This window comes from Octodon degus, unplaced genomic scaffold, assembly GCF_000260255.1.
Source record: "Octodon degus isolate 3935 unplaced genomic scaffold, OctDeg1.0 scaffold00398, whole genome shotgun sequence".
Classification (NCBI taxonomy): Eukaryota; Metazoa; Chordata; class Mammalia; order Rodentia; family Octodontidae; genus Octodon; species Octodon degus.
Window position 1 is genome coordinate 61,507 of NW_004524974.1, and position 7,152 is coordinate 68,658.

A 7,152-nucleotide genomic window follows, 5' to 3' on the forward strand; every position below is an offset into this window, starting at 1 on the left:
TGAAAGGGCTGTCATTGGTCACCACAGTCTGCGCACACTGCAAATCTCTTAGTGGTGGAAGAAAGGCTCTGCCTAGCTTTGCAGTCTCCATACTCAAAGCACTGACCCAGGGGTATTCCCAGACGAGGGACTCCCTGGATGCATGATTCCAAATGTGACTGGGAAGATTGCAGCTCTGAGAAGTGGGAGCTGAATTCTCCATTCCACAGCCCTTGGGCGCAAGTTTCCTTAGTGTTAGCTGAAAAGAGAAGAGTGTTCAAGAGAAAAATCAGAGCACTCCCTATGTAGCATCACTGAGAACAACCACTGCTAATATCTCTGCATTTTAGTGAAATCACATAGTGATCCAGGCACTGACAGGGACATCATGTATACAAAGGTGATGTCATCAACCCTAAGGATGAACATATATAGGTGGCCACAGGGATGCCCCCAAGAGAATAGTCACCCACCTGAACAATACAGTTTTCATTTGACTGATAAATTCATGTCGATAGCTCTACTATTACAAACTCTAGTTCTTTATTCTAGAAAGAAGTTTGTATAAAGGATGCAGATGATGGAAGGGAAAGAATTGTGGATCTCTATCTGCAGAAAATAACTTAGAAAACTACAGCATTTCACAGCTTGGGGAACAATTAAAAGGGAGGCAAGTAACTGTGGAACATGATTCAAGTCATGGACAAGCTTTAGGGCTTTTGTACATTGTGAACTGGTTTTTGTCTTATTTTTGGCCTCCTATCTATGCATATGTACACTATACTGCACTAAAGAAGCTGTTACTGGTATAAGCATGGTAGTAAATTTGCCAGCACCTTAGGTATGTAGTGTACAATATGAATTTAGGGGTTTGGTCTCTTTTTGTGGTACTGGGAATGAACTCAGGTCCTGGCATTTGCTAGGCAAGCACTTATCCTACTGAGCTATCTCCCCAGCCCATGAATTCAGGGTTTCTAAGCAGAGTACTGAAATAGGAAGCTTTTGTATTACAGTTCTTACAATGGGGTGGACAGGTCCCAAAGGTGAAATTTAGTTATATTCTTACAGAGAAGTGAAAGATAATTTCTACTATCTATTCAATAGACAATCGCAGTAACTAAGGGCTTCCAAGAACTTCACACCAGTTCAGATCAGACTCAGAGGTGCCAGAGCCAGCAAGGCCTCCTGTGCATCACTGTGAAGTTCTCTGTCTCTTTCATCGGCACAACCTCATTCCCAGTAATGTCTGTTCTTTTATTGAACGTTGTCTATTTGGCTTTTTCTCAGCTTTATCTGTCTTCCTACAGACAATATTAGACTCTTCTCACTGGGTCTGAATTCCCACTCTGCCCAGCAGCTCATCTGCTTCCGCAATCTCCACACCATTAACTGTCTCAAATGAGTTTTCTTTTCGTTTCTTCCTTTCTTTTGGTTGTGGACTCACTATGTGCCCTTCTGTGATGGTCTCAAAAAAATGGCTCAACCAAGCCTCAGACCTGAGTCGCAAGATTACCTCTGGCTCTAAGGTGCCATCGTCCCCAGGCCCACCACTGTTCTTATTTCAAGTTATCTTTTTATTGTGACCATACAAGTACTTGTGAAAACTTGTATTGGCCATGCAAAGACTAATCCCTTACCACACATTTCTGCTCCTTATTTCTGGCCCCATGCACTTGTCTGACAGCACTGCCCACCAATCCCTTAGAGTAAATGTTTTAAGAAGGCCCCTCCCTGAACCCAGCCAAGCTTCCAGTGCCCGCCTTCATCCACTTCCTGTCTAAAGGGATACTGTCTGTCTGGTGTATCCTTCATGCTTCCTCATAACAAAGTTTCTACATCATTTATATGGACGCTCAGCATGACTTATGAGAGATCCTAGTGTGCTGAAGGATGACACATCTGCAAACAGTACAGCTGTTGATGAGAATGACTGTCACTAAAAGAAAAAATGATCTCAGAGATGGAAAGACCTCACTGATGTAAGAATCTATCTAAGGTCTTCTGGTGCCTCCTGTACTTTCTTCTCAAATGTCTGACAATTGAGTTCACTCTCAACCTGACATACACTGAGCTCTGCGGTCACAATACACAGGATCACAACCGTGCCCAGACAACTTAGAACTTTCCTACAGTGTCTTATTTATCCTCATGATGTAACTAAATTCAACTGCCCTCTCCCATAACCCATTCAAAGGTGTGCAGCTGGATGCCTTTGCTCTATGCCCCATCAGTTGCTGATTTTAACAAGGTTTCTTTATTCAACTGTGTCCACACTTAAACTCCTCCCTCATCTGCTTTCTAGGAACAAAAGCCTGCAGATGCAAACAAGCCCCAGGGAGCCTTGTTCTCAGGTGTGGGCACTCTATTTCACCTACAGCACAACCACACTGGAAAAGCTCTTTAAGAAGCTAGGTCTTTTTTTTTAAATGTGAACACCTCTATCTGTTATAGATACCACCCTGATGACTTTTTGTGGAGATAGAAACAAAGTCAGAGAAATTTGTCCAAGTGCTGCACAATGAAAGTGTTTATGTGCACGTGTGCATACACACACACACACACACACACACACACACACACAAACACACAGTCTCACTATGTATCCCAGACCAATCTCAAACTCCAAGGTCTTCTCCTGCATCAGACTCCTGAATAGTGGGATCAAAGACATGTGTGACCACATTAGGCCCACGATGGATAGCACCATAAACTGCTTGGTGGAAGATGGAAAGTTAGGGCACCTCATTTGGAAGGAGAGCAGTGTCTAAGGAGGCAAACAATGTAAAGTGGAAATCAGTAAATGAAACAAACCTCAAAAATAATTGTGTCAATCGGTGAGCCAGCCTATTGTCCATCAAAGACTAGAGGAAACAGATGCAAAGTAAACTCCCAAGAACATTACATAACAGAAGAAGTGGGCAACCTGCACACTGGTCTCTGAAGCAGCCCTGGGCAGGCAGCAGGTCTGGCAATGAGAGCTCAGGCTCCTGCTTTCCTCACTCACCACCCTGCAGACCTGCAAAGTGTGCAACAAGCTTAGGATTCCCAGTGATGCAGAAGCACAGATGACCTGCAGACAGGCCTGACTCTGCACAAGGTCTGAACCTAAACAGACCTCCTGGACCACCTACAGACATGTCTCTCATGTGACATGGAGTAGCTGAGCACAGAGAGACCTTCATAGAGGACCTATTATCTGTAGGGTGATGTAAGTACTCACTGGACTCAACCACAGCAGAGTGGCCTTCAGGTTTCTGTGATGGGAAGGCCGCACTTCTTACACATTCTGTGGCTCAGCCTCAGCAGGATGACAGGAAAGGAGCAAATAGTTTTCATCTAGTGAATCTAGCCCAAGTTCATTTTCTTCCTCTGCACACAAACTAAAGAGATAAAGTGGAACAATGATAATTGGGATGGACCATAATTCACAGCTTCCCACATGGTTGTCATCAAACCTTTGGGCCAATTCCTGCAGCATTCACAGAAGGCTGAAGGAAACTCTGCAACCCTGCATTGCACATTGCTTGTTTACCCTGAGGATGAGACAGACAAAGAGACCCACTGACTGACTGACAGACACAAACAGAGAAAGACCAACCACTTCTCTGTGAACTGGGTAGACTGTAATGTGATGAGGAAGAATACTAAGCTCTGCCTGGAAGGTAGAGCAATGAGAGGGAGCAGTCAATAAGAACTGCTGACGGGGAAAAATCTTGTGCGTAGACAGTTTTGAGTATTCTAGGGGACCAGACAGCATGGGTTGTTGCATTGTGGGCATCCATAGACTAGGACTTCCCACCACTGTGTCTAGTCAGTTAGGTGGTACATGCCTATAACTGCAGCACTCAAGAGGCTGAGCCAGGAGGATGTTTGGAAATCTAAGATCAGCTCTGGCTATACAGTGAGGTCAAGGCCAGTCTAAACTACATAGTGAGAACCTGCTTTAAAAAAACAAATCTTTTCTATGAATCTTGTGACATGTTATTATTTTCTTTAGTGGATATTTGGGTTCACTCTGCTTTTCTTCTTAGGGCTGACATGTCATAGCCTCACTCCAACAATACTGAAAGAAAATGTGCCATCTTATTGTCATGTTACCCCTCCATGGTACAAGTGGTTTCTTTAAGGGAAAGAATTCTCACAATGTCTGATTCCTATAGGTGACTCACTCCCATTTCCATGGAGAAAACTCTAAGGACTGCAAAAGGGCCAAGGAATCTCTGGAAGAGGGAATAACACAACCACCAGCAGCACTCTTTCTTTCACTTTGAAATTTGCAACGACTTTGACCTCATGGACATGATATTTACACAAATAACTGGGTATCACACTTGCTTACATGCTGCTACTGGAATCCAGACTCATTTCATCATCCTCATCCTCATCATCTAGATTATCTGCAACCAAATTCAAAGCATCCAAGTCAGACATTGTCAGTGCATTTCCCCTCTGGAGAACAGTGAGCTATCTTGTTGAAGAGATAAGTATGACGTGTGTAAGAGGATGGAAAGGTGTTATGTTTGGCTTTAACATGGGGCCTGGCATGATGAACCAGGAAACTGAGGTTCCAATAGTTTGATTTTCTTAGTGGAATGCTCCACTTTTCATTGGGTAAAGAGAAAAAAACTTTTCATTAGTTCAATGAAGAAACACCAGAGAAATGCAGCCAGCCTGGGGTTTCTCCAGCTATATTTCAATCAGGACACAGAGCTGGGGAATAGAGCTAATGGATCCAAAGTCCCGAACCACTGCTCTACTGTACACTCCTCTCTCCTGCTAAGGACAGGAAAAAGAACCCTTGCACACAACCCTCCATGGAACTGTGTACTTTCTAAGATCTTCATATGAGCTTTTATCATATAATTAAAGGAAATTCCCCTATGATGCCTGCTGAGGCTTCTGGTGTTCCCAACATTTCACCACAGCACCCTACTACATGAAGTCCATAAACGAAAATCTCTGATAGATTCAGGATGACCTCATCCACCTGCAATGACACTGATGGACTTCCCAGTTTGAATGCTACAATTGTCATACAGCACATATTGTGAGCATGTTAGAGATGAGGAAGTGAAAATCCAGGCATGATCATTTACACCAAAATTCCCAACAGCTGCATTACAAGGATACCTAGAAAACTGATTCATGAAATAGGCTATTACAAAACTATCATGAGTCTCTCTGACACTCCCACTACCTGGAAGGATACTGGATGGATATTTCCTGATTCCACCAGACACATTTTTATCAGGAAAGAAGGCAATGGTTGGATTAATAATAATGTGTCCTCCACCAAGTGTGTTTGTCCTCTAACCAGATACCAACAAGTCTTTCTTGCCAAGACTCTAAATAAAGGGTACGTGGGAAAAGAATAGATATACAGAACGTGGGCATAACGGTGTCTCTGAGAAACAGGGCAGCTTGTGGTGGGCCAGGGTTAACAAGAGCCTGTGGAACCATTACCTGGCCTAAGTCTGTTGGCAAGGTACTTGGTCAGCTTGCACATCTCATCAAGTCTGTATCTGTCACTCTTCATCTGGCATCTGGGTTGCTCATCTTCAGTGAGGAGACTGCTGAGAATCTGATGGAGTGTGGAGATAGTATGTCTCCCTTCCTCCAACTTCTGCCTTAATTTAGCCAATTCTTGAGCTTGAAGTTCAATTAGAAACCAAAAATCCCTGAGGTGAAATAAAGATGGAACACATATAATGGCAACTCAGGTCCTGACAGCTCAATAGACCACCGAGTGAGGCTATTATGAGCATGTGGTTCTACCACTTTCTAAAGACAACGCTGGCCTATCTTTGGCAACAGTGCAACAGTGTTGGGTTTGTTTGTTGGTTGGTTGGTTTGTTTTTTGTGTGACCTGCTTAGCCTGTCCTTGGGGCAGGGCTGAAGCAGCATGTGGTGCCAGGGATTGATTCATGGTCCCTGCAGTTGCCTAAGCTTGCCTAAGCAGGCTCTTTAGACAGCTGTGCCAATTCATGATCCCTGCAGCAATGCTTTGAATGCTAAATAAACAAGATAGGTTCCATTTTGTACACTGGAAGAGTTCTTTTTTTTGGGTGTTTTCAAAAAGTATGACAAAATGCAATTATCTAGATTTCACTTAATTGTACATTAATTTAATTTCCTTCCAGTTTAAGAACTTTCCAGCAATCACTTCACAGGAAGAAGGTAAGATAAATATGAGTCCCACCTGATTCTTTCCATACAAGAGTGCAGGAGTGACTGAGGACAGTAAGAAACCAGAGGCTTACTCAGTCCAACTCCACAAATGCCTCAGAAAAATACAGCAACTTGAAAAGAGAAGACTGGCCTGGTAGACGGGGGAATGAAACCACTAAAGACAGAAGTTTATGTCTTACTTCACATCATCAATGTGAGTACTTTCCTCTTTGCGCCTCAGTGACTCTGTGTATCTTACCTGTCCAGATCATCCATGTGGGGAGGAAGTTCTTTCTCCTCATCTCCCTGTTCACTGTTTCCTGCAAGGTAATAAATGGACTATCAGAAAATAAGAACTACTGGACCACCCAGGCCTACAGGCAGATGGTGACATACATACTTATGCATGCCTGTAGGATATACTGAGAGTATAATGAACGGTCTACGATTTTGTCTTTAAAGAATTGATCTAGCTTGTCATTATGACCATTCAGAAAAATTAACTTTCAGTCAGGCATGAACATGACAGGATGTTTTGTTCAAAATGCTATTTGTTCCCAGGTGATCACAAACAAATGCAGCTTTCCTCTGGACTCCGTTTGTGTCCAATCAACTGCCACAAGTCTGGTACCCAGGAACAGAATCTGTTCCTCTAGGGCTCCTTCAAACCAAGTTCCACCTTTAAGATGAGGCCACAACCCCCCAAGTCCTGTGACATTCTCAGCACCCTGTGTCCTGCCCAAGCAGATTCTGTGTTCTTCTCCTGGAGGGTCCTCTGTATGGCAAGTATTTCAGAGTACTCCAACACTCCCCAAACTGAATTCCTCCTTGTCAAAATCCTGAGTAAACCCACACTCAGGAATGTATTGCTTTTTTACAGTTCACTAGTTAATTTCCTCCACAGTTGTTGTGATAGCAATCCTTCAAGTCATTGTCATCACTGGACAGGTAGGTACATAGAAATTCTGAGATCAAAACCCACACACATATAAATACAGATAGCAC

At 43.3% G+C, this 7,152-nt stretch overlaps 1 long non-coding RNA gene across 1 annotated transcript; it reads right to left on the reverse strand.

Annotated features, from left to right (window-relative positions):
- Positions 1 to 3,269: 3,269 nt before the first annotated feature.
- On the reverse strand, positions 3,270 to 5,782 carry LOC111814656. The gene is made up of 3 exons (XR_002819579.1): positions 5,443 to 5,782; positions 4,319 to 4,376; positions 3,270 to 3,359 (listed from the first exon to the last, which is right to left on the reverse strand). It is a non-coding gene; the product is annotated as an uncharacterized LOC111814656 (long non-coding RNA).
- Positions 5,783 to 7,152: the final 1,370 nt, after the last annotated feature.